We start from the raw sequence: 14,106 nt of genomic DNA, 5'->3' as shown, positions 1-14,106 counted from the left end.
TGGGGTCGTGTCTATAAGTCTATGCTCAAGCTGGCAATCCAGTGCTCAAGCTGGTGAGCTGGCGTTCAAGCCAGATGAGCCCCTGCTCAAGGTAGTGACCTCAGGGTTTCAATCCTGGATCCTCTGCATCCAGGCCGATGCTCTAGCCACTGTACCACTACTTGATCAGATCCCTTTTTCTTTTTAAGGCAGGTCTGTAAAAACCTCATTTCCTTTCTGTAATCTGGCGAGGTGTCAGCAGCAAACTTTCAGGGGAAGAATGTTGCATTGAAAGTCAGAAATACCAGGGTCCAGTCCTGGCTCCTCCACCTTCTTAGACTAAGGCACTGGCTGCCTCTGAGATGCAGTTTCTTTATATACATATGCTCTAAATATATATATGCATGCTTATTTTTGCTCTAAATATCATGCTGGTAACAATCAAGTGAGACAATACCATACAATACAGTTTCACCATGTTATTTTCATAATGCCATTATATGAAGTTCCTATTTGTGGGTTGTCAAAGGTCTCTGCACAAAAGGAACTCTCACAGCATAAATGAGAGCATTTTTAAAATAACTTCAGGTGCTAGTATGATGTAATCAGCTTGTTCATAATGATGTTGCCTTCCTTAATTTTTTATAGCATTGAATTCTGCTTTATTATCATAATAGCTTATAAGATAGGTTTAGAAGGCACTATTACACACACACACACCAATGTAGAAACCATTATTCACAGAGAATATGTGACTTCTTAGAAGCTTCCCTGTGGAAAAAGTCAGTCGAGAAGCCAGATTTTTTTTCTGAGTTCTAGTCCAGCCCACACTGCATAATGCCATGCTGTGTCACTTAGAAAAAACATATGGTACTCCAAAGCCCTTCCTTTACAAAATCATAAAAATTTTTTAGTTTTAAATTTTATTTGGAAAATTAACTTTAACAGGGTTACATTGATCAATAAGAGTACATAGGTTTCAGGTGAACATTTTTATACCATTTGAACTGTTGATTATGTTGTGTACCCATCACCAAAGTCAAATCATTTTCTATCACCTTATATTTGTCCCTCTTTACACCCTCCCCCCCACCCCCCTCTCCATTCACTCAAGTCCCCTTCCCCCTCCTTCATGTTCCCTTCCCCCCTGGTAACCACTTCACTTTTACCTTTGTCCTAGTCTCAGTTTTATATTTCACCTATGTGTGAAATCATACAGTCCTTAGCTTTTTCTGATTTACTTATTTCACTCAGTATAATGTTCTTAAGGTCCGTTCATGTTGTTGTAAATGTCACTATGTCATTGTTTCTTATGGCTGAGTAGTATTCCATTGTATATATTTACTACATCTTCATTATCCAATCCTCTATCGAGGGACACTTTAGTTGTTTCCCTGTCTTGGCCACTGTGAATGCTGCTATGAACATGGGGAGGGGGTACATGTGTCTTTATGTACCAATGTTACAAATTAAAAACAAACAGTATCTGGCAAGAGTAACAGAGATGACCCACAATGAAATCAATCTTAAATCTCATACCACTTTTGGTCTCTTCCATGCCCTGAGCAGTAAGTTGCATCCTGTCAAAAAAGCTACTCTAGCATGTGAGGCATCTACCATCTCCCCAGCAAGACTTGAGACCTCTTGAGGACATGCACCACATCTTCTACTTATCAGATACACCCTTCAAGCTGAAACAAGATGGAAAGCTGTAAGCTATTCGGAAGATGGGATCTCTTCACTGCAAACTTAGCTTTGGTTATTTGGTGTGTACCCTAGTTCCTGTGGTCCACAGTCCTGGGGGACAAAATTTATGAGAAGTAGCTTGGAAAAAAGGAAGTCTGTCTATGAGAGTATATATGATTCTCAAACTAACATATGTCTTTATATAATTCCACATATTTTGAAGAATTTCAAAGGCTTAAAAATCTGAAATTAAAAACATTCGTAGAGAGGACCAAAGTCTAGTCTTTCTCCATTTAATCTACTGGGTGTGTCCCTCTCATCTTTATGTTTTTACCAATTTCTTTAAAGCTTCTGGAACATCTTGCCAATATATTCAATGGGATTATGTCCCCAGTCAAGAAAAGCGCGTTCTCCATCTGACAAATCTGGGCCGATCAGCCAGAGAACATGGAAGGTGAGTGGGTCTGCAGAAGGTGCCATGTGACAACACAAGGTTTCGGCCTTTATGTGACCTCAAAACTTGGCCCTCCGTGCTCTCAAGCCAGGCAGGTCGTTACTATCCTGGCTGGTTTTTAAGACATGTTTTTTCAAACAGATACATCTTCAGGAGTGGCTTCCCGATGGAACGGCCAGTCTACGGCACGCCTTGCTCTGTGAAGCTAACAGTGTAGGCATGAGGACTGTCACACTCATGAGACAAAGAGCTAGGAAAGGGAGCATTCATCAACCTCGCTGGACTCTCCCCAGCCCCCCTCTGCTCTCCTGGCACTTCAGAGCTTCTAACAGGAGGACTGGAGGAGGCTCAACGGACAAAGTATTTTACAGATCTAACCAGAAATACTTCTCTACTATCTTCATGGAGCACAGACAGCTTTAATCCTGTAATTATTAAGTTCATAAAGTCCAAACAACTGATGAAAACTGACTCCCTTACTATTTGTGATTAATTGACCCAATGTCCTTAATTTTACATTCTGGGGCAACTTCATGGTCATGGTAGAAGATGAGTTCTGCAGTCACTTCCACTCTTATTTCCAAGTCTGAGCAGCTGGAGAGGCCATGCTGCATGTTCCGTTTACTTTCTTCCTGTGCTTTATCTGAGAGTGCCAACCAACTTGTCAAGGACAGGAGAGCCACTTGGAGGGCTGGCACTGGTACGCACACTGCAATGGTTCTCATGATTGATGAGATGTCCAAAGACTGGAAGACTACCCAGCATCCCTGAGGAGCAGCAGTTGGCACTTGGAGGTGCAATCCTGGCTCCGAGAGATGAAACCATCGCAGCCGCCCGGCGCCGTTTCTCAGGCCAGTGTAGGAGATCCAACACTCACACCTACGCTACTCATGTTCTGGGTTGGCTCTCCGGCTGAGAAAGCCGAAGGGCATCTTAAATGTTCATTAGCACTGATGGCTAATGCCCCAATCAACTTATATTTAGGTTCACTGACTACTTAAACTTGTTCATCATTGTTTTTTTGAAAGAAATATAATATATATATACCACCTGAGTCAGTCAGGTGGGTGAGCAAGACTCTTACTGAGGAGTCAGTACATCATCATTTAACAATAATTTGCAGAAAAGAGGGGTGAGGAGGAAAATTATAGGGATATTTTGTGTAAAAAATTCACACATAGACTAAAGACAATTGCGTACAATACTAACATGTAGCCTCCCCTTATAATTGGTATTTGTAGCCCAACTAAAACTTTATATATATCAGCTGAATGAAGAGAGTTAGTTTGGGTTCACTAACAGTCTGGGTTAACAAAGGGTACATTGATCACACACAGTGGAGACTCCCAACCTGGCATGCACGTCACCACTCTAAATTTTATGAAACTCGAACCTTTCCCATCCATAATTACCATGGGATGAACCCTCCCTGGCCAGAGGCAGACCACACAGTATACCAGGCTTGCTCTTCCAACTAGAATACCGCAAGGTGCTTCAGGAAAGCCACTGAGTGTACCCGTCCCTGCTAAGTGCAGCCACAGTGCTATGGGCAGGTGGGCCCTCGCAGGGCCCGTCCACCTGTGCCCCACAGATGACAACCCACCACTGCCTCAGGGAAGCAAACGAGAAACACTTGATGACAGGGCTCCTCATGTGCACGTTGTATCACGTGTGCACATTGCATATGAGAGTCATCTAGCATGCTTGCTAAAAAACGCTGCCAACTGGGACTGCACTGGAGATTTTCTGATTCACTAGGTCCAGTGTGTGGCTTGGGAATCTGTGTATGTCTGAAGGCATGGCTGGTGCTATATGGTGAATGCACTGAAAACGCCCACAGGCTTTATAGTCAGGACAACCTCCAATGTCTGCAGAGCAATAAGCCACAGAGGGGAGGGGACCCCACTGCCCCGGAAGCACCCCTATATTCTGCAGCAGGTGTGGATAACGGGCTTCATCTAGCAGGGGAGGCTCTAATTGGTTCCAGTAGACTGCTGCACTACAGGAACACGAATCTGGTGATGCCTTCATTTATTTTTAAAGAGATGTCAGAACTATAGTTTCCCACCCCCTACCCCAATTTTTATATGTTGGTTTATTTAATTTTTTTTTAATCCTAGATGAGCCTCAAAAAAAATCTCTGCTGTCTGCTACCTTGTGCCCTCTACATTACAGTCTGCAGCTGCAGGTGCCTACTTTTGGTTTGCTTTTCTAGACTGTTTATTATCTTCCCCGCACTCAGACAAGGCCAGTGGTCATGGTCCCAAGAAACAAATATTAAAAAGGACAACTGGGCATTGTGCACATAGTCTTCCTTCACCTAAAGTGTCTAATCCCTTGGGTCTGTCAAGCCCTGGGCGCACTAACTGCCCCGCAGGCTGGAATGCTGACCTAACCCTTCAGAGCAGCCCATGTGGAGGGAGAGGAGTTGGTGACGTGACCAATTGATCCCTTGTAGAGGAAAAGCATTTCTACATTTACATTTTTAACTATGCCAAGGAAAGCTGGAAAACTGGAAGGAGGAGGTATAGCTTTAAGATCCAGAATTAAACGGAAGGGCGACCAACCACTCACTTACTTTTAAAGGGAGGTACCAACTTGCTCTACACTCTCCTTCCCATAGAAGAAAAGAAAAGGTGGTGGAGGGGTTGGTAGATAGAAGAAAGGGGATGAATGCTGGCAGGTTGTCTGTGGTGTGCATAGCAGGGAATTATTAGCATCTCTAGCACGAGAGAAGAGAAGCCTTCAAAGAGGAAGAGAAATTTGCTCATCTTTCTGCAAACCCCTCCCTTGTCTTTCCATCCTTACAGTCAGTCAGAGAGATCAGATTCCACTGGCTTGATGCCTTCCTAGCGGCTTCAGCTACGTTCCCCCTCAATAATCAATCGATCCTTCAATAATAATTGTCCTCTGACCCCATGCTGTCTCATAGTGTTTCCAGAACTTGCACACGTGTGTGTGTGTGTGTGTTTCTCCGTCTTAAGATTATGCCTTCATCACAACCCCTTAACATGTACATATTCTGTACCCATGTCCCTGTGGCAGGGCAAATGGTTCAGCAAATATTTGTGATAGAAAGTCTTGAAGGTGGGCCTGTGGCCATGGTCCCCGCCTCCTGGTAATCACACTTTGTGCCAACCCCTTCCCTGAGTGTGGGCAGCCTGCAACTCTCTTCTAGGCAGTAAATGTGACACTGGGTCAAGGAATGTATATGACCACACTGTTATAATTATATAAGAACAGCATCCAACTTGACAATCCATCCCTCTCCTTTCTGCCTTTGAAGGTGAAAGCTGCCATGAATCCCACAGCTGCAAACATCAGAATGCTGCTGGCAATTCCAGCAGTAGGAGCAACACTGCCCCATGGGCTGCCAAGGGAGACCCAGTGTGCTGGACACACTGGCTGACCCTGGATGGGACACTGGGCATAGGGCTCAGCTCAGCCATTGCCCGACCCCAGACCCACAAAACAGATTTGACAAATGTGTGTTGTTCTAAGCTGCTAGGTCTGTGTGAATTTGTTATGCAGCGATGGAAAACTAATACCCATGGATGTCGACATTGGCCTTGTGACTTGATTTGGCCAATAGGATGTCAGTGGATTGATGCAAATAGGGGTTTACATGTGATTGCACATTGGGTCTGCCCTCTTGTGTGTCATTTCAGCAAACGGTAACAAATTCCCTAAACCTTCTTCCCTTAAACTCACACACACACACACCACTACACGACACTACCAGCACCACATCTGCTTACACAATGTTAGGGCCTTATACATACTTATTAAATGAAATAAAGTGTTCTAGAAGCGCACAGCCCTATGCCCTGCCCATGCTTGTAGACAAACAAATATTGCCTGTGGCAGAGGTATGTTGGTGAGGAGACCAGAATCGAAGAGAGGAACCGTATTTTTGGAATATGTAAATTTGCCATTGTCATGTAGATGGTTAGCTACACCGAAGTTCTGATCTTGGAGAAACCTGCACAAAGTACATGCAGGGTGGGCAGAAGTAGATTTTCAGTTGTGAGTCCACGACACACAGAGTTTGTTCTTTATTATTCTTTATTAATCACTGTACTATACTGTCCATACAAACTGTAAACCTCCTTTTTCCCTGGCCCTATACTGTTGCAGATGTCACTGAAAGATGGTAACTGCCAGAACTTAACACAGGAAAATAACCAAACGTGTTTTCCGCTGAACACCACTAACCAAAGACACAAACTTCCCATGAAAATCTATCCAACTGCGTAGGGTGACTTCTTTGTCAGCTTCCCCATCACTCTACCCAAAGCGCAGCACTCGGGCTCTGTGATCTCTGAAAATCAGCCTCATGAGACCGAAGCAGAAACACGGTGTTTCCCCAGAGTGTGGTGAAAACGTGGTAAAAGTGAACTCTAGGGCTCCCTCTGAGATTCACTCTCTGGCAGAGTCTGGTGACCTGCTGGAATCTGGGCCAACACTCAGCTCACAATGAGATATAGATTTCTGGTTAAAACTGTCAGCTCATGGTCACTGATGCCAACTTAGCACCAACAGGAATCCCCAACTTGAGGTGCAGTGAGGCAGGAAACTTTATTCAGTGCAAACAGTTCAACTGTGATACAGCCCAGCTGTGAAGCAGTCCTGGGGCCAGGCCCCGCTCAGGCTAGACATTTCTGCTCTGCTCTAGTAAGACACTCTTTATGTTTTTCCTCAGGAGGGGAAACAGAATGGGAAAGTGCACTCTTAGAGCCAGAGTGGGGTTGCCTTATAGAGACAGAAGTCCCCATCCCAGTCCCTTATTGGTCTATCCTCATGCAAATGAGACTCTAAATTCTCAGTTTGACTGGTCCAAGAGGCACTGTCTGATTGGTCAGAAATGAGCTGCACTGATTGGTTAGTAAAGAAGCTGACGGGAGTGGGGAATAAAGCTGCACAGCTGATTGGATATGGAATGTCTCAGCCCTATTGTTTGAAACAGAATCCCAGGAACTCCTCTATAAGGGCTGCTTCAATGGCAAGAACACAGGGCAGGCAGGTAGCTCAGTGCATGTTTCTCCCTGAAGTGCAGTTTGGGTGAGAGGCCTTTATGCAGAAATGGCTGCAGGGCTCTGTGTTTTTGTTTTTTTTTAACATTTGAGCCCATTAGCCACCAGGAGCCCATCTTAGTAGCATCTTCTCTCTCAGCATCCACGAAGCTTAGTTTGGTTTTAAAACTGATTTTACTTAGTTTGCCAAGGGTCTAGGAGATGTCCTTCAAACTCCCAATTTACAAAAGATAAGGTACACAGTAAAGATTTTTTGTTAAGCATATCTGCTTATATGCTCAGCCTTTTCATTTTTACCATATTATTCTCAGTCCTAGTAATTTACTTTTGGGCTGAAGTACAAACTTCTCTTCCAAATGCTAGTGATTTCTACACCTGCCCTTGGCACCCAATTACTGGGGATGCGAAAGGACTCTCTTTATCCTTTTTCCAATTAAAAAAATATAAAAATAAATTTCCAGGTTATATATTGAGAGTGTGGAAATACCCCATTGAAGCTTTTTCCTGTTGTTATTTCTATTACCTGCTCAGTGTTCCATACCCAGACCAGAGGGACAAGGCTAGAGTTCCCCTAACTGCCAATTTCTCTGCTTAAGGAACTCTGTCTCCTTACCCACCAGTGCTGCAAAGTCCTCTCATCTCGCAGGTTCCGGGATTCTCTAGTCAAGACTTCTGAACCAGCAGACTTTGTGTCCTGGCGCACGTACAAAAGAGAAGGTAGTATGTTAACGCTTCCAGGACTCCCTTTAGGCTCAAAGTCCCTGACTTCTCCAAGCCTGGAGGGTGGCTTTAGGTAATGATGCAAAGCCTTCACAGGAGGTTCCTATGTGCCAGTCACTTATTTGAGGAAAAGTTCTCTCTTTACTGACTTCCTTGGTAGTCACACAGCAGAGTGCATGAACAGCCCACCCTTACACAGTACTTGAAATGCCGGTGGCTGAGGCCAAGGCCAGGAAGGTCCACATTGAATTTGGGCAGATGGTAAAGAAACCGTGAAGCCGGAAAGCGTTGGGCCATTCTGTTTAATAAAAGTCTCACAATGGTGGACGAGCACACGGGCAGGGGAAACCGCCTCTCAGGCAAACAAGTAGTAAAACAGTCCCTCATAGTGGTGAGCAGGCAAGCTGTACACCCATGATCCCCAATCTCTCTTGAGCACAAGCACCCACAGCCTTTTACAGGCCATACACACGTGGCACTGCTACGCACCCACACACCAATCAGGCAGAGTGCTTGAGGCTGGTAACCCCCGTGAGCACGCCTAACACAGCTGCCTCACAGAACTAACTGTTCTGTGTGTGAAACATTTTCATTGGAGAAACATGAGAGCACCTTTCCATTCCTTGCCCAATTGCTAATTCTTCTATCATCCCAGGAAAAATAGTTTTAGTCCCTTTATCCGTACCAGCGGAAAATCTAAAATCCAGCTATTTCCTAGATGTCACTTAAAATGGACACCAGGAAGGACTGGAGTAGGCAAAAAGTGGCACTGGAAAAAAACATATATAGGACAGACCTGTCACATCGCATTAGAGACACAATGACCACAAGTGTCTCACATCATTAAGCAATGTCTCACCGTGATGCCATGCACGGAGGTGCAGAGTCTGTAATCCTTTCAAAACAGACAGACTGTCAGAATGATAAAGTGGATACAAACACATTCTGGAACAGGGATGACTAAAGTGTTGGGGGAGGGGGAGTCACCACACTAAAGATGGATGTCTGCAAAACCACCAGGCACTGATGCCACTGAGACGACAGGTGAACACGTTCTCCTCACTTAGGTGGCCTTTTGTACTGATTAGCAATTCCATTAAATATTCCTGATCTTATAATCGCTAACTAGTGAAAAGCTACAAATGTCAGAACTGAGTTTGTAATTGCTGTAAATTAGTGAGCACACAACAGATACCTCATTTAAACCCATTACATCCTCATGTTAAAACAGAGCACTTCTTACGTGTTCGCTTTCCCTGGCGCTCAGATCAGGAGCGTTTTTTTGTAAAATCCTGGGCACAGACAGAAAGGCAAGGAGATAGTGCTAGGGTGTTTGCGTGTATGTGTGACAGGTCTCTCTCCCTAAAGGTAAGCTCATTCTTGGGGAGAAAACCTTCGCATGGTCAAGACTGTGTTGCCTAAATTTTTAGAGTGAGCTACACTGAGTCTCCATCTTTGCTTACTTAAGACAGAGTGGCGTGGTGGCACCTGGCCCCGTGACAGCTTTTGCTTCTCCTAAAAGAACCTGGAGCACATCCATCTAGGATGCATGGGTTTATCTCCTGTCACCCATGCGGGCGTGGAAGCATTCATTGCTAAATTAAAACAGAGAGGAGAAGGCTCAAATTCTGTGGAAGAGCTAAACCTGGCTTTGACTGAGGCTTTCTACCAGGCATCACTCAGACGGGAAGATTTATGAGCAAAGTGGGACAGGGTGGGAGGGTTAAAACAAGAAATGTATCAATTACCAAAGTACAAATAAAAATAACTCCTCTGCACAAGCTTCATTAAGTTTTATCAGCAAGTACCTTTGGGTTTCACACTCAAACCACAGGTCATAAATTCATAGCAAAGCCCCCATATGTTCACCAAACACCTGAATTCAATTTCTCTTCTGCTTGTGGAGCAGGAATGTGGTGCTCAAATTAATTATGCATGCAAAGTTAGCTTCTAACAAGGGCGGCTTTTTCATCAATATAGCACTTTTATATTGGTATGTGGGGATACATTCTCTTCCAAGTTTGAATAGTGGGGGAAAAAACAGAATTAGGAAAAACTTTGTTATAAACTTTGCATTTTTTTCTACAGATAATCCCAGACATTTTTGAGCTATAACAAGTGGTATTAATATCTACTTTAAGGTTTCTAGACAAATATTTCTGTGGATATGTACAAATTATCTTGAATTATAGAAAAAGTCTAACGTGAAACTAAGCGCTATATTTATATTTATATGTGTACATGTGTACATGTGAAATTAGCTACTTGGGAAATATCATGACATTTTCAGTTTTACCCATTTGTATTATGAAAAGAATTATGAGAAACCTATGCAAACCCCAAAGGCACTCACATGCCTTGGCTGATGAAATTTATTTTCAGATTCTGACACCCAAGATTTGTTGTCCATTTCACATCAACTTCACTGTAATAAATCAACATAATTTCTTTTTTCAATTCAGCGAGAGGAGAGGCAGAGACAAAGTCCCATGTGCACCCTGACTGGGATCCACTTGGAAAACCCACTAGGGAGTAGTGCTCTGCTCATCTAGGGTGTTGCTCTGTTGCTCAGCAACTGAGCTCTTCTTAGAGCCTGATGGGGAGGCCATGGAGCCATCCTCAGTGCCCATGGCCAACTCGCTCCAATCGAGCCATGGCTGCAGAAGGGGAAGAGAGAAAGAGAAAAGAGAAGCAGATGGGCGCCTCTTCTGTGTGCCCTGACTGGGAATCGAACCTGGAACATCCACACACCAGGCCAACGCTCTAACACTGAGCCAACCAGCCAGGGCCAATCACAGTGATACACAGCGATGCTCTTTTGATTAAAAAAGGTAGTCACCCAACTGTTTGCATTTGTATCTGGTGTGATGACTCAAGGGAGGGTCCCCTTGCTCCATCTGGAAGACATACAACTCAATTTCACCTGGTCCCTCTGTGGTCATTCAGTAATAGGGCTGCCCTTTTATAAGCAGCAAAATCTCAGGAATGCTCCCCTCATCCATTTTATTACTATCATCACTCTTCCTTACAAGCCTGTCACTGGTCTCAGGCCGGCACAAAACAAATTTAGCTCTACTTTTTCAAGGGGAATTCCTAGTGCTACAAATAACACACACACACACACACACACACACACACACACACACACACACACACATAATAAACACACACAAAAAGACACGCTGTTGTGAGCCTGAGGTAGCCTTTCCTGACCAGTAAATTTCCCAGAAATAATTCAGGTCAGTTTCCACTCAAAAGGATGGTAACTCTATTGCAGACTCATCTCCAAAGTGGCATTGGCTAAAGATGGGACACAAGTAACATTATGTAGCAAGCTTTAAAAAAAAAAAACCCTATCATTACAGAACTAATGATCAAAGTTGGTTCAGAAATCAGATTCCGATAAAACTTTTTAAGCAAATGTCCTTGCGATATTGTGAGAGTGAATTGTGAGAGTCTAAAACCCAAGAGGGTGGGGAGTCCAGACTGAGGTCCCACAGGTCCCTGTGAAGAGCACAGGCAGAGGTCAGGAGCAGGGGTAGAAATGGACTTCCGTGCCTCTTGCATCTTTCTAATTCGTGGGCTGGCTACTCTGCATAGCTCTACACGAATAAATGATGGGAGAGAAAATGTTTTCCAGGTATATCAATGCCTTTAAATGCATTCTTGAAAATAAACTATTACTACCTACAAGAAACCACATAGTCATTTTTGTGTTATACTGCAAGAAGTGGTTATAATGTGGGGTGAATGCTCAAAGTGCACTTAACTTCTCATAGACCGTGTGATTTTCCTGAGCTGTCTAATAAATGGCCAGGATACATAAGATATTCTAACAGGTTAGAGAGCTGAAGAGAGTTTATGCATTATACTATTCATTCAATAAAACCATTGGGAACATCAAGGTTAGCCAGTTGTGACCTGCAGTTAAAGACCATGCTTCCAACAAGAATACACATGTGGATGTCTGAATAAAAAGGAAAGGGAATTTAATATTACAGGTAAAAATCCTGAAAAACCAAAAGAAGAATGAAAATCAGGAATACATTATAAAAATTTGAAATAAAAAAGCAGAGAAAATGAAATGACAAGACCCAATAGTTTGATGACAAAATAAAAATAATCATCATGTTCTTTTTCGTATTTGAGAGGTTTTATCATACACGCATTGAAAGTAATTATAGAACCATTATTTTAATTTTTAAATCACACCTGATTACAGAATTCGAGGCTAACATTTTCTTTGTTTTTTCATTTTCTGTCTTTAAGGACAGCATAACTGAAAAAACTATACAAAACTAAGCTATGTTTTCTCAAAGATAAAATTCCCAATATAATGCAGTGCTTAATGCTCATGTCATAATTCTAAATTATGGCTAAATTCTATATGGCTTTCCTGAAATGACTTAAAATGGAAAATAATGTACATTTTATGAGTGGCTAATTCTGAAGTGTTTTTGAGAATAAATGTAGGGGGAAAAAAAGAAAACAGAACATTGGTGTGTGCACCCTGAGAAAGAAGATACTTACTAAGAAAGGCTCCCAGTGCCCAAGAGGGCTCAAATTTAAAAGCAAACAATACTCCAGATTCTAGCAGCCATTTCTGCATAGGGTCCTCTCCTGCAAACTGCACTTCAGGGAGAAGCCTGCACTGAGCTACCTGTCCACAATGTGTTCTTGCCATCTGAGCAACCCTTATTAGAGGAGTTCCTGGGATTCTATTTCAACCAATCAGACTTAGGCTTTCTCCATCCAACCAGGGCTGTGCAGATATATTAACATCAACATTTTCACTGACCAATCAGAGCAGCTTCATTCTGACTAATCTGGACAGTGCTTTCTCGATCAATCAAACTGTAAGGATTTGAAGCCTTCATTTGGACAGACAAATCAGGGACCAGGGCTGGGGACTTCTGTCTATGTAAGTCAGTGCCCCCCACCATCTTGGAAAGTGTACTTTCCCTTTCCATTGGATACTGAAGATGGTGTTTTCCCCATTTCCCCTGGCTGGAGCTAAAATACCAGGGATGTCTTGCCAGGTCAAAGCAGACCGGTGTAGGTGGAACAGACCAGAGTAGAGCTGTTTAGCCAGAGAGACTTGGGCCCTAGCCCAGAACTGCCTGACCCTGGGCTTCCTCATAGCTGTGCTGCTTCTTTTCTTTTCTTTTTTTTCTTTTTTTTTTTTCTTTTTTTTTTTTTGTATTTTTCCAAAGCTGGAAACGGGGAGGCACTCAGACAGACTCCCGCATGCACCTGACCGGGATCCACCCGGCATGCCCACCAGGGGGCGATGCTCTGCCCATCTTGGGGCGTCGCTCTGCCATAATCAGAGCCATTCCAGCACCTGAGGCAGAGGCCACAGAGCCATCCTCAGCGCCTGGGCAAACTTTGCTCCAATGGAGCCTTGGCTGCAGGAGGGGAAGAGAGAGACAGAGAGGAAGAGAGGGGGAGGGGTGGAGAAGCAGATGGGCGCTTCTCCTGTGTGCCCTGGCCGGGAATCAAACCCGGGACCCCTGCACGCCAGGCCGACGCTTTACCACTGAGCAAACTGGCCAGGGCTGTGCTGCTTCTTGATTGAACTGTAATACTACCAAGCTGTTCCATGGATGGGCTGTACCATAATTGAGTGGTTTGCACTGAATAAAGTGTCCTTCTTCATCGCACCCCAATTGGGGGATTTCTGTTGGTGTTGAAATGATACCATTGGTTGACAAATGTGCTCAAAGGAAGAATTGGTATGTGCCATTGATTTTAAAAGCCTTTAAGATAATTTGTCATGACAGATAATATTTTTAACTTCTATATATGCTCCTTATTAAATTCATTAGTTAATACATTTCTAGGCTTTTCTTCCACTCATGATTCGGCCATGTCCCAACTTACAAATAATCTATCTAGAAAGAGGAAAGAAATGAGTTAAAGACGTCAACCAGCCTGACCTGTGGTGGCGCAGTTAATAAAGCGTCAACCTGGAATGCTGAGGTCGCCGGTTCAAAAACCTGGGCTTGCCTGGTCAAGGCACATATGGGAGTTGATGCTTCCTGCTCCTCCCTCCCCCTTCTCTCTCTCTCTCTCTCTCTCTCTCTCATTCTCTCTCCTTTCTAAAAAATTAATAAAAGAAAAAAAATTTTAAAAAAAGACGTCAACCAATTTAACTTCATGTTTAGATGAATTATTACAAGTATGACCATATTAATTTGGAATTGATAGGTTTTGTAAGTGGCTTGCATCAGT

At 43.5% G+C, this 14,106-nt stretch overlaps 1 protein-coding gene across 7 annotated transcripts in view; it reads right to left on the bottom strand.

Moving 5' to 3' along the window:
- PARD3 (par-3 family cell polarity regulator) overlaps positions 1 to 14,106 on the bottom strand; it is a 696,077-nt gene that overhangs the window by 16,423 nt on the left and 665,548 nt on the right. The gene's annotated exons all lie outside the window — the stretch shown is intronic.

The sequence above is a fragment of the Saccopteryx leptura genome, chromosome 5, assembly GCF_036850995.1.
Source record: "Saccopteryx leptura isolate mSacLep1 chromosome 5, mSacLep1_pri_phased_curated, whole genome shotgun sequence".
Lineage (NCBI taxonomy): Eukaryota > Metazoa > Chordata > Mammalia > Chiroptera > Emballonuridae > Saccopteryx > Saccopteryx leptura.
This window is presented reverse-complemented; position numbering and strand designations above follow the sequence as displayed.